This window comes from Linepithema humile, chromosome 4 (genome assembly GCF_040581485.1).
Source record: "Linepithema humile isolate Giens D197 chromosome 4, Lhum_UNIL_v1.0, whole genome shotgun sequence".
Classification (NCBI taxonomy): Eukaryota; Metazoa; Arthropoda; class Insecta; order Hymenoptera; family Formicidae; genus Linepithema; species Linepithema humile.
Window position 1 is genome coordinate 14,733,547 of NC_090131.1, and position 27,790 is coordinate 14,761,336.

The 27,790-nt window shown below is 41.2% G+C and overlaps 1 protein-coding gene across 3 annotated transcripts in view; it reads right to left on the reverse strand.

The window, feature by feature from the left end:
* Nucleotides 1-27,790, reverse strand: part of sli (slit guidance ligand) — a 317,304-nt gene that overhangs the window by 164,739 nt on the left and 124,775 nt on the right. The window lies entirely within an intron of this gene.

A 27,790-nucleotide genomic window follows, 5' to 3' on the forward strand; every position in this document is an offset into this window, starting at 1 on the left:
TCTGCGCACTATCGTGTTGTGTCTATAAAAAAAAATCTCTTTTAAGAGCAAATTTTCTTAGTTGTAACATGGAATTTTACCAATGCACGATATGCAGCTTTTAAGGAAAGCCCGCAAATAACGAAGCTTTTACCTTCGTATGTTTGATGCAAGACTAAGATGGTTGTACGAAAATTTCATAAAGGGCTTTTCGTTGAGGAAAAATGCGCGGCAATCGAAAATAGACTTATCGATTCTATCCTGCCTTGAAAAGTGCTCACATTGACAATATCCGAAAATAAAAAAACCATAGCATTTCATTAATATCAAATTTCTTAGTTATTGAAAATTGCATTATGATAATATCGAAATAATAAAATTTTTTTAAATTTTATAGTAAGAGCGAAAATTTTCGCTATTAATTTCGTTGCTACGTTAATCAAATGGCATGCTATTAGAAATGAAGACCGTGAATATTTCCAATATTTTATATACTCTACATTTGTACATATAAATATATGTATTAACTTGAAAGTGTTTTTTTTTTTACTATACTTGTAGTAATGTTCGTAAATACTTCTTTTCCGAAGCAAGTTTATGCGTTTGAGAATTTGAAAGACGAAAGTACATCGCTTGGACGAAATATTCTCAATGCGTCCCGTGCGGCCCGGCGAGCATGAAGAATCCAGGAAACGAAGTGCGAGCCTATATCCTTTCGCAAAACTTGGCACGCCGAAGTCGGAATTACTGTGTCCGCAGCATCTGGATATCCGCCCCGGGGCTGCTCAGGCGAGTTTGCAAGTACCATCGGGGCCGGGGCGGTAAAAAAAATTTGTTAGAAATTCTGAGGGATTTTCAGCCGACAAGTTTCGAGAGAGAGAGCTCGCACTCGGACGCGAACACTGTTCCCGTAGATAGCCACCATCTTGCCGATGGAAAACGGGTGAGGTGACTGCCCGCCTGCAGAAACTTTGCCGTTTATTACCGCCGCGTTAACCGGCGCCCTCATCTACGCTGGTAATTAATCGGAGAAACTCGGATCGTAAACAAGGCTCCGTCCATTAAGATTCCATTCATTACACCGGAAGTAGACGCGAGTAAAGTCCACCGCCCTCCTCACGCCCATCATGCCGCTTGTCCGTCCGTTACGTCGGTCTCTTTTCGCCTACCTTCTATCACGGTTGCGGAAGAAAGGAAGCAGGTGGCTAAGAACCTGCGGAGGATCTCGAGTGAGAAAACGAGAGACGCGAAGAGAGAGAGAGAGAGAGAGAGAGAGACAGAGAGAGAGACAGAGAGAGAGAGAGAGTGAGTGGGAGAAAGGGGTGGATGAAGAAAGGACGACGTGAAGGCGCGCGAGAACACCGAAGACTTTCAATAATTCTTCGGAATAACTTTGAAGCGCGCGAAGACGGACCTAGCGAGTTTCAGCGAACTTTTCGTTCCCTCCCGCTTTACCCTTTTTCCTTTCTCCGTCTCCCTCTCTCTCTCTTTCTTCCTCGATTTGGTCCTTTACCGGAATATCGCCGCGGGAGATAAGTTTCAGATCCCCGTTGTCCTCCTCGTGACCGTGCCAGAAGCGAGTCTTCTCTTATCTTTTATGCATTATCGGACGGTCTCCGCCCCTCCCGCCGCCGACGTCCAGCGACGTTGTTCTCGTTCACTCATATTTCGGAACCAATATTATGCTAATACCCACCGGTGCACCCGTCGCGCCGATGTTTGTCCCTGCGGGAGGACGAAACATCGATGTTGTATGCCGATGGTTATCGACGGATAAGAATCGCGCGACCGCCCACCCACGCGTCTGCCGCGTATGCTTTCGTGAATAATTTCAGTGCAAACGGCAACACGACGATGACACTTTTCGTTTTTTACATCACGTAGAAGACGTGACAGCTTCCTTGTCGCGAGCAGGAGGCCATTGTGCGAGACTGAATGAAGACTTGGCAAACATGTCTCTGGAGGTTACCGATTCTACAAATGATATCGGAATGTCCGCCGAACTGTATTCTTTATGAAATACGAGATTATTGAAAGCGATGACAACTCAATCACGCGGATCTTTTCACAAGGAACTCTAAACTGATAACGAGGCATCGTGGAACATTTCAGAATTATGTGGAATGTGCTAAATGTATGTACTTCAATTTCATGGAGTAATTTATCGTTGGTTGATTAAATTTCAAAGACTCACCAATATTTATCGCTGTTGCGGAGATGCGCCAGTCAAAATGAATTGTTTAATCTACGTCTATGTACAATAATCATCAGCGTAGTACTCACCTGAAACAGACAAATATATAACACATTAGTATAGATGATAATAAAATTCACATAATGCTAAAATATAGAAAAATTTTTTTTTCTCGCATCTCAATATTAATATTTTAACACATTGTCATTAATTATTATTATAGTAATCTTGGAATTTAAAATGATATGGAATGTTGATAAATTTTTCTGAAAATTAAATAATATGAACTACTTATACTATATTTATATTCTCTGATATCGATTAGTATTGATGAATTTATTTCAGTGTTTATAATTTAATCGTTTAGAAATCAATATATTATTATTCTTATTATTATCCTTTTGGAGTTATAATGTCTAGTAATAGATAAAGACCGATCAAGCCGCAGAACTGCTATTAGTATTGGATCACAACAAAGAGGGCGGCGAAGGCGAGTTCAAAGCAATCGACAGCTCAGCAATCTCAGCCTAATCTCGCCGCTTCGGGCTGAAATACATAAAAGCGTTATCTACTATGTATGGTAATCACGGTGAAATGTACGTAAAACGAGAACATACAGCATAGCGGGAAGAGCTTGATATCCCTGTTTACAAGTCTACTGCGTAAACATTCGTTAACTGTCTGACATCGTACTTCGCGATGCTGGTACCTACATTATTATTAAAAGTCCACATAATACTGCGAAATTTACATTCCTTAAAGTCTACTTCTCCTTATAATCCTGCATTCTCAATGCCATTAAATCTCGCCATCCTAATATCTTGCGCTAAACACACAAGTTTGAGTCTTGGCGATATGAAAGTGCACGTGCAGAGACCGAAAAGCTCCCACGTACTATAGAAAGCCATTGTTTGACTATCGAAGTTCCGGGAAGTTACGTCGAGGTCAGTATCGGACTTGGTGTGCAGCTCTCGTCTGACCCAATTACCTGCCGCTACCCGCGACGGCAGATAACTGGAATTAGCCGGGAAGAACGATTAGCAGGTGAGCAAAAGCTCGTTCCGGCCGCGAGCCGCGATCGTCGATTTGTCCGTGAGCCGAATAAAAAACTGCAACTGCAACGTGGCACGAAGGATTCGTAGAAGCGCCGAGACTCGAGTCTCGCCGTTACCCACGTATACGCGTCGCCCGTACACGTGTGCGTCGCGCGCATTGTTATTATGCGCTGTTTCGAGCCACTCCGGACCGGACAGCAGCACACTTTTAATCACCATTCAGGCGGATTGCGCTAAACGGGACGAGACGGGACACACCGGTGCCACCACCGAGAGGCAAAACAAGGGTTGAATGGCGCGGCGGGGCGCCGGCGGCCCGGCTACGTACACGGTGCGAGCTATTTGCGGCACAAAAAACGAGTCGGCGAATCGCCGGCGCGGGAAAAGGGCAGTGGTGTGAGAGGGGCGAAAGAATATGAAACGGAACAATTGAAATTGGGCACGGTGCCAGCGTGCGCATACAATATCCGCCAAAAGTTTGTTAACGCGTCCGCGACCTCCCGCGCGACTTTAGCCACGGTTTATCTGGCATAAGTCCGAGTGGTGTGGGCACCACGTACGTATCGTAATGGGACTTGCGCCCGCGTTCGTCGTTGTTACACGCGGTCTATTAGCGTGGTCGAACTTTGTAACGGAGATTTCTCGTACTTTCCTTCGTTCCGAGATATATCGTCCAACTTTTCCACGTAGCGTAGAAACGCACCGCCGACTCGGCGGAAAAGGATTTATCGACGGCTATACAAAGTTGAAGATCGATAGCGTTTCCCCGCAGCAACGCCTGTTAACAAATTATATCACGATTCCTTCTTTTCATCGATGCGCGCCCAACTATTGGATTTGAATTCGTTATTCAGATCATACATTCCTGACGCATTTCGACGTGATCAACACTCGAGATGTGTAACAAATATTATCTCCACTATCTCGTGCTGCGTATAGTTACAAAATATGTACCGTTCTCTCTTTCTACAGTGATACGCGTGTATATAAAAAGCAGGGAAATTCATCAATAATTTCAATTCGGTGACAAATTTTCGCGTACAAAAATATTTACATTTTTAATTCCTGAAAATATTGACGACAAAATATTTACATCACTTGTGCTATTGGAAAATTTGCTTTTTTATTACATACGCGCAACATTGACATATATCGTGCATTTTTATTACAACTATAACCACCAATTTTCAGATCAGAAATGTCACGGCATTTTACTAGAGTGTGCAGTATTGACGCACGCACAGGGCTATACACGTGTTGCGATACTTGACTTACACCTTTCCCACCTTTCCCTTGAACCTCCGCTTTGTCGCGACGAGGGAGACGAGTGAGCAATTTTCCAAGGAGAAACGCGCGATACATTTATTACTTACACGCGCTACGATAAATTACAGGGGGCACTGACCACGATCCGGCCCTAGCTCCTCTAATGATGCGGGAGCAAATTTCCGCGGAAGTAGCACGCATGGTTGCAAACTTTTTAACCGTAATGTCTGCGGCACGGCCACGTGTGTGGGTGTGGACGCGCGCGAATGTATGCGACGGCTCGCGTGGCTTTACCGCGACTCGAGCTTGCAATTTGTGCGGTGGTCAAAGACCGGTGTGAGAGAGCATTACCGCAGGTAGTTCCGGATGAAACCGGAAGAGAAAACGCATAGCGAGGGAGGAAAGGAGACGACGGGGACTTATATCGTGGCAACCGCGAGCCTAAATTTGTAGCAACGGAGGAATCGTGCGCGCGCCTCGCAATAATTCTCCATTGATATGACATCGATGGTTTTAATATCGCGAGTGGCAGCTGGCGTTTCTCTTAATCGTTCATCGTCCACGAGTCACGTGGAGCAGTGATGAATCGATCATCGTTGCAACAAGAGTATGGAAGGAAAGTGCTAGTTAGCATTTCGGTCTTTTCGATGTTCGCTCTTTTTAACGGTTTCAGCACTTTCCACGTTTATTTTCATCTTTTTTATTTTTATTCCTTTTTTTTGCAAGATGCGCCTAAAAATAACGATATAGATGTATGTTCACTTCTGTGATGAATCATAGCGTATTTTTCACCAACCGTATAGCACAAGTTGTACAAATGTAATACATTTAATTGTGAGATACGTGCAATAAATCACCTTTATATTTTCGGGAAGTATTGTTCAAAGAGCAGCGCTGTGAACGTGGAAATTATTCCATAAAGCAATGAAAGCGGAAAAGAGCTTCGAAGTGTTGATATCAGTTTAATTACATTCGTTTTGCAATAGCAATACGCATGGAGTAGAAAAGACACATTGAAAGTATTGAAGTAGACGATTTATCAATGGAATTGTGCGCGGAATGGCTACAGTAATTGATTGATTCTCGATATCCGCAAGAAAAATGATTGCTGCGCCGCGAGGAACCTGTTGGATATTCAAAGCTTCCGATTATTGATTCCCTTTGACCGCTTCCAGCCGAACGTAACCAAATAAATTTTTAAATTATATCGATCAATTCAGTATGGATTCAACTACGAAAAGCAATGTGAAACTTTTATTATATTATAAAACTTTGCATTGATAAACAATAAATTATTTTCCACACTGTATTCATATACTGTTTTTATCTATGATTTTGATTCATTATACATTCATTACACACATCCGTACACAAAAAGCATATGCGCGTTACTCGTCAACACATTAGAATAGATTTCATATTTCATTCGTTAACGTGACAATATCTTTATATGTGAGTTACTTACAGCTGCATTAATATTTAATGAAAAGCAATGAAAATAGCAAAGAGAAAGAAAACATCGTTAAATTCAAAAAATTGTACATGTCGAGAATAAAAACATTCGGAGTTAAAGTTATTTATCTGTTTAAAAATGGTTCACTTCTGAGATCAGAACCGACTTAAGAAAAAGCAAATAGAAAAGGATAATTTTTAAGTGAGAAAATAGAAATGCAGAGCTAATATATAAAAACAGTTATTATTCTATTCTGAAGAATCATTCACAGAATATGAGATATTCAATTTTCTAACATAAAAGTTTCGACCTTTGATTTGCTCGAAGTGAGATATTTTCAAAACACTTCTGTCACTTAACAATTTTCAACTCAAATAGATTCTAAAAGAGCTCATCTTTCAAATTATTTATTTTCTTCGGCCATTATAGACGCACTCCTCGGAAAGAGCTCGACGTAACTATCAGCGGAGAAAGAGAGAGAGAGAGAGAGAGAGAGAGAGAGAGAGAGAGAGAGAGAGAGAGAGAGAGAGACATAAATTGAATGTGCAATCACGGGCAAAACCGAGTCGCCATGAATAACGGCAATAAATGTCGTTCCTTCCAAAGGTTTACAAAGAATCCTCGTGTGACCGAATGAGGGAGAAGGAGAGGAAGACGATCCTCCGAGGTGCAGCACGAGGCTTGCAAGAGGCAGCTCTTCCTCCTCCTCTCTCGCCCCCTTCGAAAACAAATTCATATTTCAAGGCAAAACCCTCTACGGTGTATTCGTCTACGAAAAGAGACGCGGGCACACGGAGATAAAAGTGAAATACGCGGGTCCGCTATTGAAGGCGGTGCCGCGGGAAGAACGCGGATACAAAGCCAGAGACAAGGGATTGCGGTCATTCGTCATTCGACGTCGCCCTTTGTCTCATATCATCATAATAGATTGAGCTTGACAATCGCTTATCTCATTTGAATCCATTCTCTCCTTCTCTCGTGCGGAAGAAGGGATAAATCGTCCCGGTCGAAAAGCAATTTAATCAGAAAGATCGCCGTTCTCCGGGCTGTCTTCGAGACATCGCGCGACGAAGGCGAGCGCCGACTGCCCGCGTCGTCGTCGAGGCGAATTTTTCGCGCGCGGCGAAAAAACGAGAAACCCAATGAATGTTATTTTGATTCATGATCCGAAGAAAGTAGGCCTCCCGCGCGCAACACGGGAAACGCGCGGGACGCGCGGCTGTGCTGGTCGAAATTCAATTTGTATGCCCCATGATTTATTCTCCCTCCGCGCGGATTTATCTTCCAGGCGATGCTCTCCGGTGCATTTTACGGCGTCATCCTCCATTAAGTGGCCTATCCATACGTCGTACCGGCGAGAAGATTACGCTCTACGCGCCTCATCCGTCACTGTTAATTATTAAATGCATATTATTCTCTGCGGGAAATTATCCCCGTGCGTGCTTACGTGAAATTGGAGCTTTTCCGCGCGGCTGTCTACGGGGAAACGTGTTGTAAAACGTATCGATGATTCGAGTGCAGGCTCTTCGAAATTCCGCTCCATCCATCTCTGGAAATTTTCCAATGATGCCCAACAATGCCGAGCGTTCCAGCGTTAACGCATTTACCCTGCGTTCTTAGCAATTGCGTAATCAGTCGAGTGCAGGTCCATCCGTTAGACATGCTCATTCCGCTCGTTATTCCTAATGCGGTTATTTACATGTGCATTGCAACATGTGTTGGTACGCGACCCGGTTCAATCGCGTCGCATTCCGCGTTCATTCCGCGGTATCGACACGCGCGGGGACGAGTGCGCCCTCGATTTTCTTCCGGATAGAAATTCGAGATGAATACGAGGCGGATAAATGCGAGGGCTCATCGGCAGTCTATCGTTCCGGGCAAACAGTCCGCGCGAACAAAAGAACGAGCCAGCAACGTCAACACAAAAATCCCATTTACGTCTCTCGCGCAGACGTAAGCCGGCCTCGCAGGCAATCACGGTGGCGCGCGCGCGCTTTCGAGATATCCGCGTTAAATAAATTTCACCAGACGACCCCTTTCGCACCAAGCCCCGTATTCTCTCGTCCGGACACGCCGACGCAGGGAAAACATCGGAACGGTCTTCCTCCCGCGAACGAGAACGGGAGAAGCGTGCGCGGCTGTCGCTGGCGTCGACGGGGTGCGCTGTCTAAGCGCGCCGAGATTGACAGTTCGAGTACACCCGCGCGTGTCCGCTCCGAAAACATCGTCGTAAGACGCGCTTACGTATCACGGACGGCGCGTGTATGTCCCTACGCGCCTATCGACTGTAGCACGCACACGTGCGTACGGCTGCGCGATTATGTGCGCACACCAGCGTACCGACGCACACAGGAATCCGCACGACTGTGTAAACACACAGGCAAACGTAGCAGCAGGAGTATAATGTACGCGGCGAGCACCACGGCATCGCGTTATCCCTACACGTCTGTCCATTATTGCGATAGCAGCCTGCGTCAATATTGGCCCAAAGGGTTTCACTGTGATTGTCTTCCGCGTACGTACACATATACAGCGTTAGGCCCGGCTCATATGCGATACCAGCCTAGCCTTCCGTGCCGATCGAGAGCCTCCACTATATTCTCCGCTTCCTCCACCCCCTCGTCCCTTTCTCTCTCTCTCTCTCTCTCTCCCTCTCTTTCCTTTTCCTCTATTATACGCTCCATCTTCTCCACCGGTGCCGCTCTTCTCGCCGTTTACTCAGCTTTGCTCGTACGAATGCTTCGTTCAAACGCAGCGAAAACGGGCACATCCGATTTCATGATAGCCTCAAATAGTTCGCACTATTCTCATCCACTTGAACGGCTAACGGTGATGCCCGCTTGTTTGCGAATGCATAGGCCACCGATGCGTGCGCCGGCGATACAGGTTCGTCAGAATAGTTTCACGGGTTATTTGGCATTTAACGATCGGCAAGGGAAATGCAAATTTATTATTCGAAGCAATAATAGAACGTTTGTTTTTGTAGATATATTAAATGAAAAATATATTCGTTTTTACACATTGAAAATAGAAACTGTAATAAACTACCGCATATATTTAAACAGAATTTTGATTCCAAGATTCCCACTGTATTTGCCGCACGTGCAATTTCTGAGCGTCTCTGCAGATGTATACAAGTATGCTCGATATGCTTCGTACCGTATCGGATAGCGAATTTCCGATTCAGTGACACACCGACGAAGATCATATCCATGTATACCTTATTAGAGATTTCCCGTCTAACTAACCGTTTCCGCTGCACTAACGAAGATCTGTGCTTACACGGTGCCGACAGTGTTTATTCATCGAATTAGAGATATTATTTCATGAAAACGTAGTGAGTCTAATTTCAGCAGATTTTCTCGCGCATTTTTACCCAAGTATTAATTCGCAAATTCCAAATGAATATATTTTTAATGAGAATTTCGCGGTTATTAATAGCAGGCACAGGTTTCGAGAGATTTTATCTTCTTTCTCGAAATATAAGTTCCGAGTCTTTCAAGAAAATTGATACATTTTGTTGTAATAAAAAAGAGCTTTGATTTGAATCGCTCCAATTTGCTTAAACAACCCACTAGAATACGATGCATCGCACAGCCTCGTTAAAGATTCCTTGCATAACCGACTACTTCCCGAGAAAGAGAGAGAGAGCGCGTAGATTCGCACCTGTTTCCTGGTCTCGGACGTTTATTCTTTGAGAACAGGGGAAGAGAGTCGTTAGACGCCTTGCGAAAAGAAAATGCGGAGGCCATCCTCCGCATCTGAAAACTGTTTCTCGTGTATACATACAAACAGTCGACTGCGACAGATATAGGCAAGAAGTGCGACGGGACACGTACGTTATAACTACCGGCACCTGGCGCATAAAGCCCTGCACTGCATACGTTATGAGAGGGCCTGCAGGTCTGCATGTAGCGCAACCGTAATATTTTCAGCTCGCGCCCTCGACTACGTTTTTACAATACACTTGACGACAATTTTTTTGGAAGCCGCGGATCGATGATATTTGGAAAGTACAATCGAACATAATGGCTTGTACCGGCATTTTTCAAATAATACAATTCATCTTTCCATATTGTAAAAATAGGTATATAATAATTTTATTTCTGCACAATTAGTTTAGCAAAAAAAATTTATATTCCATTCTTCGCAGGAAAATAAAAAAGCGTTGCAACGAAATAATTGAATTTAAATTATTTTTAAAAATTCGTTTATGTTCTGAAAGGGAAAAATGCAACTTATTTCAATAACTCGATTTAATAACTCAATTAATATCTGCAGTTGTGTGTGACGTCATGATAGGATACAGTCAATGCGATAACAATTATACAAAAATGATGAAAACAAAATACTGTATGTGAGGCAGTTTTTACAGAAGAGAAAATCGCATAATTCCAATCCAATTTTTTATTTTTTGATAAAATTATCTAAAATAAAATAGAATCTATTCGTTATAACAAACTGTGTAAAAAAAATACCTTTTTAAAATGCTGCTTGGAGTATTCAACTACGTTATGGATCTACAGCGCTTATGACTGGCGTAAAAAAAATGTACGATCAAAAAGAGAAAAATTGTTAGTAGTTTCTAATAATACGTTTTGTAAAATATTTCTCCAATATAAAAATTAAACGTCACGTCTGAAATTTATATAATTTGCCACCCTCGTGAATAATGTTATGCGAAATGATGAAGTGTCATTTGGTATTCGCTGTAATAAATTACAAAATATCAGCTGTAATGCAGTTTAAATTATATTTATATACTTATATATACGATTTTATAAAATTCCGTTGTTTGTCAATCTTAATTTATTTATTATTCTGCTTCAGCGTAGACCGTAATATGCAATGGCGTTCTCTTCCACCGTCATCCTTTTTCCCAGAAAAAAAAGAGTAATATTATTTTAATTTACGTATGTCAGCGGAGAGAGATAGAAATATTTAATTATTAAAATTATATTTGTTTAATGGAAGATGAAAAACCATGTAACTTACGTATAATCCCAAAGAGATACATCACTGTGGAAGCAAGATAAATATAAGTACAGAATGCTTGGAATTCAGTTGCGCATTAAAATCTATGCTCATTTCACATTTTTCTTACCGTACGGCATGTCTCACTATTTCGGTGCAACAGGTGAATAGCATTGTTCTACGTTACGCGAATTGCAAAGTGTTCCCGAGATATTGAACAACATCTACACATGTTGCGAAGAACAACGCGCAGAAACCGCATCCGATTATCGCGACAGAACTGGAAGACATTGTCTGCATCATAATGTGCGGACTAGTAACAAATGATGAATAACACATTTTCGTTCAGTCCTTTGGAAGCGATTTTTATTCGTAATTAGATCGTAATAATATTATTTGACATGTTGGAAAAAGTCATAATAACATGTTAATTAAATATGTATGATGTTGTACGTTTGTTTATGCATTTTTAGTTATATATTAATGTTAATACATTAATAAATGATATATAAATAATTAAATCACGCTGGTGACCAGTATATCCGTTTTAGCGAATTATTCATATGCAATTTATAACTGATATTTGTTTCCACATTTCAATGCGATTGGAATATAATTTATTCTTCGCGATCTTTCTAATCGATACTGAAATAAACATTTTTAATAAAAAATCTTTACGCTGATTGCATTTGAAAAGTAACAATTTTGAGGAATGTTCTATTATTGTGCACAATCGTGAAATGTCAAATTATCCGTGATTCAATTATATCATTATCTCTATGAACTGATCGATCAGTAGATTATATCCTATCTGGATCGAAACGATTCGACATAATTGCTTAATTATTACATCCTTGATTATTACGGATTTCAGAATTATCTCGATTGTACGAAGGAAAGAAGCGTTCGACCAGCGATCGGCTGTTATTGCTCTCGTACGTTTCTTGCGCACTTGCTTTCTATTAAATGCCAGGTATAAAATTGCAGGTTACAGCGGCCCATTTCTCATGCGTCTGACCGAGCATAGCGGAGAGGAGCGAACCCAAGCGAATCGGTGAATGAAATGAGTTTCGGTCGCACTAAGGCCGTAAGTACCAATCCCGTTCTTCCAGTTTGGCTTTTTCGAATGTATGCGTGCGTGTATGTGTGTGTGTGTATACGTACGTTATCGCTGTGGAACCGATCGAAACATTTAACCAACGTTTACGGTCGATGATAAGCAGTCGCGACGAAAGATGAGAATCATACCTGAATTTTCGAGCTTATAGCCGAAGTAGTTTATATTGTTACACGGAATATAATCGCTCACCTTCAAGATTTGTGCTATTATATATGACGACTGTTCTGTAATTTATTATACTGTTTCTTGAAATAAAATTCCACCTCTGTGTAGAGATTGTAAAAGAAAATCTAATTTTTATGACAAATGAATAGAAAGATGATACGTTTTTGTATGCATTCAATTATTTGTTTTTCATAATTGTAAGCGATTAATAATATTTACGAGATGATTTATGGCAGGAAAATCCTTTGTTAAGAAGCGGGAATTAAAAATATTTCATCGCCAGGTTTTTCCATTTTATCTCGTTAAAAATGCAAAAAAATTATTCCACATTTACGAGATTGTCAGTGTAGCGTGAAAAGGTTAAGCGCGAACAAAGCAGAAAAGGGCGTGGAGCGAGAATGCTTGCGTGCTTGTACATACGAGTCGGTTTTTAATCATTTATTGCCTTTACGATCGATCGGGCGTATGTTCAAAGCGCGTCGCGATGTATTATTTCACGAGCTAAAACCACGAGGATTATGAACTACCGAGAGAGAGAGAGAGAGAGAGAGAGAGAGAGAGAGAGAGAGAGAGAGAGAGAGAACGGTTTGTAGATGAACGCGCATATGTTGATGCCAGACGGAGGCGTAAAGCCGCACCGCGACATAAATTATTGCTGGGTGATCCATCAGCAAAGCGGCGTTTAATCCTAAACCTTGCGAAACTAAGAAAATAAACTTGAAATTATATATATATATATATATATATAGATTTACCGTAATAATATTATTATAATAAATTCGACACTGTGATTTCTCTTTTGCGTAATTTCTCCGTGGAAATAATTGTGTTAAAAAATTAGAGTGACAAGAGAAGCTGTAAAATGCAAATGTAAAAGTAGTTACACAAATCTTTTAAAAATTCAACGATGCATTTTGAGGGAAAATAAAAAAGTGCAGTTAAATTACTTTAGACGATAAATCGAAAAAAAATTGCAATTTACAAGTGCCATTGTTACATTATAGAAATTATTCAAGCAATGCTCAGTTCGATGAATTCTGCCGCTTCGAATTGCGTCTCACACGCACGTTACGCGAGCTACTGTAATGTCGCATTTTTTTTTAATAACGCGGCCCTTCAGCATGAATTGTAAATAAGGCGATCGCATTTGCATCCTGATGGCGCACGACTCTCCGAACTCATCAGCGTCACGATCATGGCGAGCGCGATATTTATTCCGCGATCGTCGGTGGACCGCCGCGTCAGTCGGTCGCGCCAACTTCTCCTATCCCCCCGGTGGCGAACGGACGCGGTACTAATTACAGAAATAATTAATGCTGCGACTACCCCAGCGCGTCACGCGGACCGGTCTGGCGAAAGATGAAAGCGCGATACAAAAGCCGAGGGTAGGAGGACCCGGTCGGGGTAAATTAGCGTGTCTCTAAGGTACACATGATGTGTCTCGGCCTTTGGTATAATGGATCGGGAATGGATTAACGACGGCGCGAACGACGCAGGGAAGAGAGCCGCGTACGCGGACGGCGCACGGTCGCGTAGATCCCCTGAAACGAGTCCCACGGCAGGGTGTTCTAATGGACAAGCCGCCGTTGTCCACATTAGCCCGAAACAATTGCATTGTTTTTCTCACAATAAGAGTGTGCGCGCGCGCGTGCGTTCTTCACCGCGGGGCCAGGGACGGGGGGGGGGGGGGGGGGGGGGGGTTTCGTTTCGCGGCGGAATATCAGGGATCCTGCGCCGCATGACGACGTGAAACCATTCTCTGGCCGCGTTAGTTGTTACGCACAATACCCATCGCAAAGAATATCGACCGTGGCGTGCAGGTGCGGGGACGAGACCGTCGAATTAATTGCCATTGTGCCCGCCTTGCGAGAAATAAGTGGATTAACTCTAAACTTGTAAAACCAAGAATGTAAACTTGAAAATGCACAGCGAACGATGCAAAGGAAATAGAAAAAAGTTTTAAAGCGGGGAATTGAGATAAAAGATACCTTTGTTATACGTGCTCTCGAATACGCTCTCTTTCAAGAAAATAAAGGAAATAATATGCATATGTAGTACATTAGAAGACACGGCTATAATCTACCATCTTTAAACTCGGATCTTATCGTTTTACCGTACTCGGTATTTTAAATTTATTTTCCAATCTCGAAAAAATCCTGGAAAGATATTTTATCATTAGCAATGTTGATTATCAATTGGCGCGTTTACAATTTTATTTGCAATTTGCTAGCATGGACGTCCCTTGTGCACACGCACACTGCAAGTCACGCGGTTCTCAATCCAATTCAGCAAATGGAGCTCGATCAACCATGATAGTACTCGATACAGCGAACGGCTATCGATAAATTCGTTAGTGAATATTAGTTTTAATTAAAATTTCGGGGAAATGAGAATTCATCATTGCGCTGCCATCGCCGTCGCCACCGCCGCTGCCGCCGCCGCCGCCGCCGCCGCCGTTCATCGTTAACACGGCGGTGCGTCTATTTCGCCGTGTAAATTATGCCCAGGCCGACGGCTGCCGGTGTGCACCAATGATAAAGTTTGTTTTTTAATTAAAAATCTGCCAGCCGCTCGGCGGCATTGGTGGTGAAAGGATCGTCACCTCGCGTGACAGCCACTCTCAAACACGCACCGACGCGACGCGCACTGTTCGTTATGCGAAACGCATTTCGATTTTGTCGCGGAACGCGCGACGCCCCTGTATAAATATCAGCGCGTCGAGTAGTTATGTCCGCTGTGTTTAATCGGTCGCGCAAGAGCGTCAGGACACGACGTCGTCCTCCATTCATCATTACGCGTCAGAAATTGTCTGTCACCAAGTCTTTGACAGCTTCGAGCTGTGTGTGCGCAAAAGTCGACGCGGCATATTAAGATTTCATTAATGGACTAACTGAAATATATGTAATACCAATGAGACGTTGTTATCCTTCATCGTGATGTATGGCCACCGCATTATTACGTTTGGTATAATTTATCAAATTTAATAGCCGTTATTTCTTTGCTTATTCGATATAATTTATATGTTGTAGCACTAAACGAAATTAACTAAAATCCATTTTCGCAAATACAATTTAACTTCGTCCCCCCCATTTCTGTTGTGTCAGCATAAAGTTACTGTTTTCGATACATAAACAAAATTGATATATAATAGCATTCCAATAATTAAAATCTAGAATTATTTATAATATATCAGGATGCAACGGCAGAGATTGCAGCTAATTGAACAACAAAATGGTGCCCAATGATACTAACGGACTTCCACGTTATTATTCTCGGATTAAATTGGATATCGAAATAGACATCGGCAGGGAACTGTAAGCAGGCAATTTTCATTTTCTCTTTTCACTAGATAAATATTATTTCCTCTGCTTCCATTATTATCGGAAGTTCGGATTAGCTAAGGAAGGAAATGTTTTCGCTAAACGAATACCAACGTGTATAAATTGATATGGCTGCAGCGTACCGCGGCGAAACGAAAGAGAAGAAAATTTCGAAAGCTTTCTGCGAAAGTAACCGGGAGGAGCAATTTTCCACGCCGTCCATTTGTAGTTCCTCGGTGTGCAACGAATCTTTGTCCTGCAAATACGAGCGAAACTCTCATTGGCACGCGTCGGACATCGTGTTTGCCGCGCCGGGTGAAATAGCGGGTCGCGCGCGCCGCATCGGAGAGCGTCAACTGAAATTCAGCGGCACACCGCGCATTCACCTATTCGCTGCACACATCTCCTGGCGATCTCGCGGCACGAAGAGCAGCGAGAGAGACCGGGACGACGGCCATCCCGGCTGCGATTTATGAGGTGTCGAAATTGCACGTTGTTTCTTGCGAAATTTATGGCATCGGCGTCGTACAAGTATCTGGTATCCTTGGTATCGACTTGGTGCCTCCTAGGCACACACACAGGACGAGGCACCTCTTATTATCGTGGCGGGCCAATTTATCGTGCACCTGTCAGCGATCGCGATCTCTTTGATGCCCCTACCTGGCCGAGGATCCACCATCGCCCCCCCCCTCCCTCCCTCCGTCCTCCTCCTCTTATCCCGGCGGAGGTTAACTTCAAAGGCAACTTTGAAGAATGGTTCCCCGGATTCCCGGGGATGATTGTCGTAAGAAAGGGGTGGAATGTTATTAAAGGGTGATTCGAGGAATTTGGCGTACTTCTCCGACATCGTCGAGTCGCCCCGAAGTTATAATGAAAGAAAGCCGCGTCTAATTAACGTTAGGACAAACAACGCGAAAGTGGCCGACGAAGGGACTAACTTGATTGCGCGTGCATGCTCGCTGATCTTTGTGTCCCCGGTTATTATTATTATTCTCGCTAATTGTATTTATACTCAACTTTTCTCTTATCTTCGTCGACGTGTCGCAATTGTTGTCGTTCTCGCTCGCATCAAAGTTATGCAAACTTTTCACAAGCCCCGGCGTACGTATCTTATTTTAATGCTGTACATTGCCCACTTGAACATCTGTTGTCATCATAAAACTTTATTGGACATAAATGTTCAAACATGTTAAATGTTTTTATATTATATTCGTAAAAGCACAAAATTTCATATTTTTATATTAAATTTAAAAAAAAGTTATGTTTGCAAAAAAAATTTATTTGCGGAATGCAAACGTGATCGTTTCATTTTTGCGGTTGCTACCGGAATATTTTCAAGTTCAACAAAAATATTGGCGGCGGCTTTTAGCCGCACGGTTGAATACGAGCGCTATTTTAACAACTCTTACTCTGTTTCCCATAAAACAAAACTCTCTTCGAAGTAATCTATTAATCTTTTAAATGCGTATGTACATGCATTCGCACGGTCGACAAAAAGATGTAAATTGGCGTAGCGCAAATACCGACGACGTAAATAGATTTCAAACTTTTCGCGATTCACGCATAAAAATCGGTTTTCTTTCTCCGTCTCTGCCTCTTTCTCGTGGTTGCCCGCGGAATTTCCGAACGATCGGCTGAGACTTACGTCGCTTTTGAATTGCACGGCACTATTCACGAAGAACATTTCACGTCCGGCTTGTCGATTGTATTCAGGCACTCGCACGCTGTCCGGATGCGCCGTAATTGCGTCCATAAAGACCGGAGTTGCCGTTCTGCCTCTCCGCTGCGTACGGGACGTAATAAAGGAAAAGATCACAGATGCAATAAAGTGGCGGTCCACCTTATAAGCAGCCGACGGGAGGACGCTAGATAACGTAGGCAGAACGATTGAGAAAGAGAAAGGCGAAGGAAAGAGAAAGACGGAGACGGTAAAGAGGCCAAGGTAGCGGCCGGAAAGAAGAAGAAAAAAACGAAGAAAGGTAAAAGCAGTGGAAACAATATCGAGTGCACTCCTCCCCTCGTCGTCGTACCTCTTTCATTTCCAGCGGCGGCACGTAGAGCGCAATTGCTTGAAGAGTGAGTGCGTTTCTTTCATTCTCTCTCTCTCCCCCTCCCTATGCCCGTCTCGCTCTATCTTCCGTTTTACTCGAGCCAATGTCTCTTCGTCTGTCTATCTCGGTTTGCCGCGCGAACTACCGGTGTTTCGCAGTGTAGCATCGCGACAATATATATTCTAGGTACTTATGGCGACGGCACATGCTCGTTCTCACCCTTATTGCGAGAAGCACTCTCTCTAGCTCTCTCCCTCCCTCTCACGCCTCTCCGTCTCGCTCTTTCCCACCCGCCGCGTGCACCCGAGACACCCTTCATTCGGACCGTTCTTCGTTCGTACAGCCGATATTGCTATCAAAGAGGACCTTCCTTCGCCTGCCCCGCGGATATAATACAAGTATAAAATATTCACAAGCCGTACGTGGATGCCACGGACAACGCTGTAGACTTGCCTGACATGACGACGACGACTGGTAACTACAAGGTAAAGTCTCGAGTCGTGGAACTTGTGAAATAATAGTTTTCAACTAGTTTCCACGGTTGTGCATACCTTCTGCCATTTGTCTAAGTATCTCAAGCATCTAAGATAATTTAACGAAAAGATTTATGAAATGAAAAAAATGCAAAATTTCTGTCTTTGTCCAGTGTTCGTATAAAAATATTGAGTTGTTCTTTACTGAGAAATAAATCGCCAAAATTATTCGCTTTGCCTTGGCAGATATATTACGCGAACAGAATTGTCTTAGCGTTTCCGAGCACAAAGAGCGATCCAGCGGCAGGATTATGACTTCCTATGCACGCTCCGACGGAATGTCGTTGTCGCTCAAAGTTCCGTTGCTGAGCACGTGCAAAGATTTGCAGAGTAATTCAGATGTGTTTGGTTGTGACGTAAGACTAAGTGCAATTTGCATTCGGTATTTATAAAAGAAGATCGCAAATTTATAAATTTTTTTACTTAAAGTACAAGCGTGGCAAATTTTATACAAATAAACCAATCTAACACTTTAATGCATCAATGACGATACGATTCGAATGATGATTTTATTTTAACAATGATAATTTTTATACAACACAAAATTATTTCTTTTATGCTTCTCTCTACTTCTACTATATTTTTAATTTAAACTTATGATTTTAAAAAAATTAGGTTTTAATTGATTTTATTTTCTGGCATTTTATCAACGGCATTAATCATTTTGAAAATTTTGTTTGCATATAATATGCAAAATGATCCGGTTCTGCGACATTAATTCCTAGTATAAAATTTTAACGTTATTTACGCGCGCTTTGCGTAAAATATCAAAGATTACAAGGATTATTTAATGCCGGATAAAATTTTATAAGATATGCTGCATTCAGCATTATAGAAATAAATTTCATATCAAATACAAATGTAATTTGCAAAAATATTTAGCGCAATATCGTGATGGAATGCAATATCGATAATGTAGTCGCACGGGAATGTATTCCAATACGCGTATCAATACTCAAATAATCAAATCTCGATGCTCAGTTTATCACGGCACGTCAACGACAAAGTTACACTAACGCGATGCCAATTAACGATATTGATATGTTGACAATATTAATACAAATAAAGTGAATCGATCTAACATTGCTTCTGTTCGAAGAACTGTTCATTACATGCAAAGGATTTCTAATTTAGCATTGGCCTATAATGTCGCGATCATCATAAATGCATTCGACATGTACAGGCTAACCAATCAAACCTCAATCGTTGACATCTGAAATATCCCATTGCTGCGACATAACACGTCCGTCTAATGAAATAATCGTAAATTTAATTGCGCACGTTCAAATATCTGTCACAAGAAATATAATTAGGGAAGAAGTGACGTTTGCTGGGGGAAAAAATAAAATTAAAAAGATTCCAAGTTAAGAAGATTCGAAGCGGAGATATTAAACGAGTACTTTAATTAAGGCAAGCCTTAGCAGAATCATGGTTTTATTGAAATTCTTTATTCCTTTATGCTAATGAAGAGTCATAAGTAAACAGTATTTATTGGTATTTATATAACATTTTACGCGAAACGAAAAAATGCCGCACGAGCATCTGTTGAAAATAAACAAACCCGCGTTATGTGTGATGCTAACTTTACATATGCCTACACAAGTTATGCATATATTTCATCAAAGTACGCGCGAGGGATTGCCGTCGGTATACGTTTAATTACATTTCCTTAGCTCTCCATTCCATCGCCTTCGCTTTTGACCCTCACTCGACGTAGCCACCGAGTTCGATTCCGCTGATGGTGTAGCCGACTAGGAATGCTAAAGGTCGACGTTCTCACGACCTTTGAACTATTTCGTGTGCATTTCGCGCAGAACTTCCACGCGTCTGGAATATCAAGAAAGCTTAATCATCTATTAAAGCCACACCGATCAATATCAATGAAAGATGTTGGTTTCACAGATAGCTCAATGCGGGTTTACTGTAAATAATTCAGCACCATTAATTTTGACTAAAATAATACTATTAGCGGTATTTTCACTCACAAATACAAATTTAAAAAAAATAATAATAAGAGAGTAATTAAATTGAGCAGTTTATTGATTTCAATAAATGAAGCGTAATAAATATTCATTCATTATGTCTTAATTTAGCGTAAAATGCAAGAAAGATTTGAAACGTGTATAAAACACACATTCTTGCGATACGTGCAACAATCTGTGTCGGTCGATATCATTCACTTGTCGGAGCGACGGTAATTTGATTTTTTATTTGCATATCAAAGTTAATTGGCCACGAAGTGCTATGTTTAACAGTGAAATATGAGATTCGTTAAATCGAAAAGGGTCAGAAGTGAACCGGTTCTTTCAGGCTGGTAATTGGTAACACAGCGTCCACCAGTAAATATATTACATTTAATCACCAATTCACGATGACTTCTCCTATCAAAACTATTGATTTGCAAAAAGGTATATTATTTTTTTGTTTTTCAATTGATGTCATTCCTTATTCCCTTAAAAGTATCGCGAAATATTTTTATAATAATTAATATTTTAACAGAAGATAATGAGCACGGTATTACATTCCTCAATTGCGTTTTATTTTTAGAATAACATTTCTTTACGATTGTTTCAATTTCATTTTCGGTTTGTAAATTAGCACAACTGTCACGAAATAGAAATCCTCATTACAATACATGCGAGGTATGTCCCTCGCTGAAAGCTTGTCGATCCGGAATAATGAAAGTAGGGAACTCGTAGTGGAAGGTTGAGGGCGAAAGAGCATGGGACGTGTAAACGTCTACCAAGCGGTCAAAGGCATTTACGTGTGCGACTAGAAACCAGAGTCGGATTAAGAGACGGACTGAACTAATCATCATTAAACCTATTATGCTAAAATAACAAATAAATATTTTGTAGTTATTTTAATAATAATTATAAATAAATTATCTTAACATTCAAGTTTATATACATTATAAAGTCTACAAAACTATGTGCTTGCTAAAGAATTTCTTCACTCTTTCATCTCTACTTTTTACATTTATGAATAAAATAAAAAACAATACGTTACTTTTACAAAATGTAAAACTCAATTCTTTTAATTTATATTTGTCATTCTGCGTAAGATTGTAATTTTGTAGCTTCAATCCGACCCTGTCAGAAGTTCCAGTTTTGTTCCCACTCTACGGTATGTGAACAGCGACTCGACATTCATTAATCAATAATGTGACATATACTTTGTAGCTCAAGGCACCTTCCTCGAAGCGTTGCATATTGAATGATATTTGCGGCTAAGGAAAATACCATTTATCTCATTAAGTCAAGTTCATTACTTGATTGTTATTTAATTTATAATTCAAAATTGACATCATCTTTCTTCAAGTTTGTAATATCTTCTTCATTAAATTAATATTAGTGTTTATTATTAATTTCAAGCATAAGAAGATACATAATATTCGACGATTAATGATGTCGATTATCGATAATTGATCAAGCTAGTCGAGTTTGTTTCATCAAAAAAATAAATGCATTTCTTATCAGTTAATGACATTTTATCTTGTTGTGCAACAAAAGAAATAAAAATCTATATCGACGACCGCAGATCTATGCATTGCGCGGGGTTGAGTAATGTAAGTCTGGTATCGACTGCGAATACGCCGATGACCTATAGTTACAACCTATAGCCCTTCATGATTAGTGGATAACGCAATGTCGAGAGTTGCCCCTTCTCATCCAACCTGTACCGTGTTGCAGTAACAGCCTCTTAAAATTTCATAAATGTTCGTTTTCCCCTACACTCGCGTAAAATGTCAGATTTCATTTCAAGCGAAAGAGTTCTAGCGCCTTCGCTAAATCTTTCAGACAGTCTATTCCTTACGCTTTCGTTGCGCGCAGCAGTTTGCAGTTGGCAGCCGATAAAAAGTTACGGCAAATCGAATTATCGTCAGATTCAACGGAATTTTCGAAATGAAAGGTTATTGACGAGCCGTTTTACGTTATTGTACTGAGCCGCGAATGCGTATAAAAAAAAAAAAATTTGATGCTTTAACGATATTGAGGGGATTGATGATTAATCCTGAAATCCATATGTAAATTTAACAAAGTTAGTTAGATCTTTCTGCAAATCAATCTGGTTTCCAATTTTTAAAAATAATTGATTTTGAGATGCTAACAGTTATAAAGTATTTTATCAATGTTTTAATCAATGGTTTAATATTTCACGACACATAAAAGTAACATAAGCTAAAGTTTTGCGAAAGATACATAAAATTAAAAATAATCGCTATTTGAGTGACAGAATTACCGATGTAAATGCAAAATAATAAATAAGTTCGAAACTGACATCTTGTTAAAATCAGCATTTGCACTAAATAATTGCAAAAGTCTCTCGCAAATTCCCGATTATTTCTAGCACGCCAGACAGAACATCTCGAGGTTCAATAATGTGCGACAAAAATATTTGCCTGATCTTCAAAGAGAGCAGACGAACACGGTCGAGAGTTGTCTGCGGATTTAATGAAAATTGTCGACAAACGAATAAAATTTTCACTGCGCTACTGTAAAACGACCTACGGAAAATTTGTCCAGCGAACGTACGGGTAAGAATAAAGTGACGGCAGACGAATGAAAAACAGTAGGGGCAGACGAGCAATGTATTGCGGTCAGACAAAAAATCGTTTATTTTAAGTGCGGGGCAAAAGACGAACAAAAGTGTTTCGCTCGTGGCCAAACTATCGATTTCAAGAAATTGGCTCGATGGTTTCTTTAACACCGTTAAAGTTATCAAAATTGAAAATTGTCAATGAAACAACGGACGTCTTAAACGGATCTATTCCGAGCTTCCTCCAGATTTAATCTGTGACTCTATTTCATATCTGACTTTGTTAAGCGATTAAGACTTCCGCTCGTCGCGAGTCTGGAGTCTATCTCAGTGCCGAAGCGCGGAAGAGGTAAATCCTAATTATTATTTAAATTTCGCTTCTATGAATCGCGCGAAAGTTCGCCCATGAGCGCGTTACCCGTAAAAGGGGGCGGCTGTCGCGAAGTGAATGCGCGATACGGCCGGAGATACCGGGCGTCGTTTACACCGAGTCCTTCGTTCTGTTTTCAACTTTCCGGGCACGCAGCCAACCGAAATACCCTTACGAAACTCGTCTTTGGACGGGGGTAAACACCCTTCCGGGACACTCTCCGCGTCGCCGGCCTCGAGGGGCTGCACGCGTTTCTGGCTCTCTGACCGGCGTGCATAGCCAGTGTTCGTTCGTGTATAACTAATGGCGTCCCCGCGGGGCATCTGTTCGGTGGCACTCGTCTCGCGGTTTTTGACCTGTCGAGTGCCAAATGACGCCGCACGCAGCCCGATTAATAGCTTCGGTAATTGTATCGGGCACCGGGGCAAAAGAAATCGATGGCCGCGAGCAGCGTCGCGAGCACAATGGAGACCGTTTGCCGAATGCGACGAGTCTCCTTCTATTCTTAGACGCATTCTGCCGTCGACTGACTGACAGCGGCGCCAATAGCATCGAGGAGTGAATGGGACGTGCGAGTTGGAGTCGAATGGCGTTGCAATGAATAAATATGAAAAATTATCGAGATTGGATAAGTATCGAAAATCGAAAGATGCGACAAAAGATTGAAAGATGTGTTCACACTTTTTCGCACAATATTTATCTCGATGATTACTCTCGGCTGTTGAAAAATGAATGATCCACTTTTGAATAATATTATTTTATAATTTCTAAAGCAAGTTGTACATTTTTTTTACCAAATTTATTACCCGTTGTCAAAAGTTACAGAATAAGCATGAAACTCGATGGTAAAATGAATAAATCTCCGGTCTAGCTATTTGGATAAGGAATATGCCGGAACGCATCTCGTACGTGAATATTTACAAGAGCGTTCGACGGGAAGACCCGCGCAAATTATATTTGCAGTTAATCTGCACGTCGCGTTAATTTAACATCTGCGAAATTCGGAGGAAACCTGGTTAGCTTCCGCGCGCACGAGCTCGCAGTGCACGCGGCTCATAAAGACTAATACCAGACATAGAAGAAAATGCACTTTACGGGCGAGCTGAGCGCAGAAAAGTGCGGCGGGAATGTTTGTGTGTCGCTAAATTACAGTTGTTGTGCGCGCATTAAGACCGACTGCAATTTGTCTTCTTTTCGAAAAATTAAGGTAAGAGTCACGGCGAGGATGTGTGTGCGCAGGGACGCCTCCGTAATCCTTTTTGTAAATTTTATCCGGGTCACCGCGGGTTTCGTTACGCGGCCATTTCTGCCGTTGCATTGCACCGCACCTCCGGAAAGGGATTGCGTTTTGCGAGAAGCCGGTGGCCGCGGGCGGTAAGTGCGCCCAAACCGATAAAGCTAATGCAACCGAGTTGTATGTGACGGATAAAAACGTTCGGGCAATAGATAATAATTATTATACGGTAAGTAAGGGAACGGAAGCTCGCGTGCGTTCGAGAAAAGCGGATAAGGCGCGCCACGCTCTCCCGCGACACATGCAACTACTTGGCAATGAGTCGTGATAATGTTTATTTCCGTCTGTGAAAGTGCACTAATGACGCATTAATGCTCCGACTAAAATACGAGCGACATGTTTTAAATTTTTTTTGTTTTAATGCCCGGTCACATTGGCTTAATCACTGTTTTATTACTAACAGGCGATCTCGTTGATACGTGCTTACAACGATAAAGTATACTTATTTAGCATTAATATCCGTATGTTTGTATTAAATACAGTTTTTGTATTAAATGCAGTTCCAATAAAAAATCGCGAATACCGTCACTCTCTGCTGTGTTTTGTCTTCGCGTCGTATTGTGTTATTGCTTAGAGATAAAAGGACAAATGTCATGCACTTGGAGAGACGTACAATATTCACAATATCCTACGTATTGTTTAAACTAACAACGAGAATAATATTGCTCGTTATGATTCCACGCTACAGAAATATTTTTCAATATTATTCCGCTCGTCAGAAGAAATTTTTAGCGGCAAGATACGACCAGTTGCTTCTCGGTATTATACAAATCTCGCGACAATATCTTTTTGAAATTTTATACGTAGAGATGTTAAAGATGCTTTTCTCACAATTTGCACATGCATATATTGCTGATGAAAGTTTTTACATATTAAAAACTACACATTGTTTTTAGCGTTAGTGGATCTTGTGATAAATCTTCGAAGAAATGGACTTCCGGCTGCCCGACGCGAGAATATTTTTTTACTTTTCCGGTCGCAGTACGCGACTTATGCGGCGAGTCCCGGTATCAGCTTAAACCGTCCGCATTATTCATAGATCAGATGTAGATCGGTATATTTATAATGCATGAGCGTGACAGCTAATCAGCCACGTAAGGGACGTCATAAAACGTCGAGATAATAATGGAAAATGCATGCCTTGTATACCTGCGACCAGCTTATGCGCCGAGTATGCAGCGCGCGCGCTGCGCGTGAGAGAACTTTATGAATTTCTAGAAGAAGCGCTTAACGACTCTCTATTCTGAAACGTTATCTTCATGGCGCAAGACATTAATGAAAATGAATCTAATGTCGAGTTAATGGTATCTTAGGTAATTAGAGCCATCGTTTTTCAAAACGGGATGCGCTTACGACGCCATCGATCATCGTTTAAAAAGTATTATGCAGTACATTTACTTTAGAAAATTAAGTCATAAATTATTTAACATCGCAAAATAAACTCTTCTGCCGAGGAAAATTGTACAGCATTCGAGATATTTAATGCTTCAGTTTAAAAATTCAAAATGCTTTGCGCGGCAACGTTGTTTTCGTAATCAATATGTATATCTACGTGTGTATCCTAATTCGCATTTCAAAAGTATACTAATTGGTTCCGCAATTAACATATTTCAACATCGTCTATAACATATATAGCATCATATATGTTATACATCATAATAGATATATAACATTATTTCCAAAATAGCGCAACATAAACGTTCCACTGTACACGAATTTTAATAATAATTGTTAATTTAATGAGCAATGAGAGTTAACCGTTGGTAATTATAGGCACAGAAATTATTTATCGCGATAATGAGAAACTTGTAGCGATATTATATAGAAACTTGGCGTTTGATGGGGCAACAACTATTGTGAACAAAATTTGCGGCTGCGTGAGCAAGAACATTATCCTATTATGGGTAAACGTTATTACGCGCGATGCAATTATGTAAGTAAGTAAGTAATTAAATCATGATTAGCCATTCGCCGCCTTAGTTTAACAAAGTTTCGCCGCATGACGGCCCATTGGAAACGCGTTTAGCGACTCGAGCGTTATATGTATGGGACCAAGATGATCAATTTCTTCCACGGATATAAAGGACACACTTTTTCCCCGAGAAAACGTCGGGAATAACGAATATTTTTTGCGCGACCCCCAACGACCTGCCGTTACCAAATAAGCTTGTCGAATTTATGCGCGGCTTGAATGCATCGCGTCCGGATGCAATAACAACGTTCAACTAATATTCGTCGAGACCAACCGGGAGAACGTAAGATATTTCGAATGGCGTTCCCCATTTCGCGAAAATGAAGAACGGCCGACATAACTCACGGGGAAAGGGAAAAGAAAATCGTGGTTTACAATTCAAATGGAGCAAAATCGTCGTACGAAGTATGCACCGGTGAAATACATCGCTGCGTAATGGAAATACTTTGTGCCGGTTCGTGTCGCGGTAATGTCCGTGGTATGCGCCGGGAAGGGGGGGAGGGGGGTGGAAAACTTGTTTTCCTTTCTTTCCTTTTTTTTCTCTCGCCGTGAATCGCACCGCATCTCTCGACCGTCGTCGACGCAACCGCAAACTCGCGGATAAGGGTGGTTATAGGTTACCTTCAACTCCGAATATTCCGATTGCCGTAACTTCTCGGTATTCTCCGCGGATTATTACTGCCGATAAGGACAAAAAGAGAAACCGTCCTCGACAGTGGGAATGTAACTTCCGCTTCTCGCTTACCGAAATACCGCGGTGGGTTACCGCTTCCCGCATACCTTCGGGATGTCCGCCCGAATTTTTTGCCTTCCGACTATATATTGCGTTTCTAGACAACGCGTAATTTTCTTACATACTTAATTATAAAAAATATATGTTATTTTACAAATTACAAATAAAAGTAAATAATATAGTTGTAGACCAAAAAGTTGTCTTTTGCGAACAGAACAATTACAAATTAAATTTTTTTTCGACAATTGCAAAATTATTATTATTACACTTATAATGACGCAATATTGCATTTTGTGTACAATATTATTTAAGAATGAGCTTGCGTTGTGATATGTGAAGCAATTGCGATCGCATATTTCTTTTCTATTTCTGTCATATCCATATTATTAATGTTGTGAATAAAGAATTACAGTCCTTTTTTTATATCTGAGTTACTATTTGATATTTCTATGAACGATAAAATCTTTTATTAGCATCAATTATACGTTATTGCAACATACACTTATTTTAATTCGCTTTCAAATAATATTGTGCACATAAATGCATTTCGGATCCTATTTCAGGAACATTATGGCCTGCTCCATAAACACCGCGTCATTAAAAATGTAATAACAATAATTTCGCAATTACCGTAAAATCACGCTACATCCGCCCGAGCAGACTCCTCGGCGACGGTTAAATTTCTATAACGGTTACGGGCAATTAGGAGACGCAACGAGCGGAATAAACGTCAGAAAGACGCACAGGGACAGGAGGCAGCACCTACGTGTGT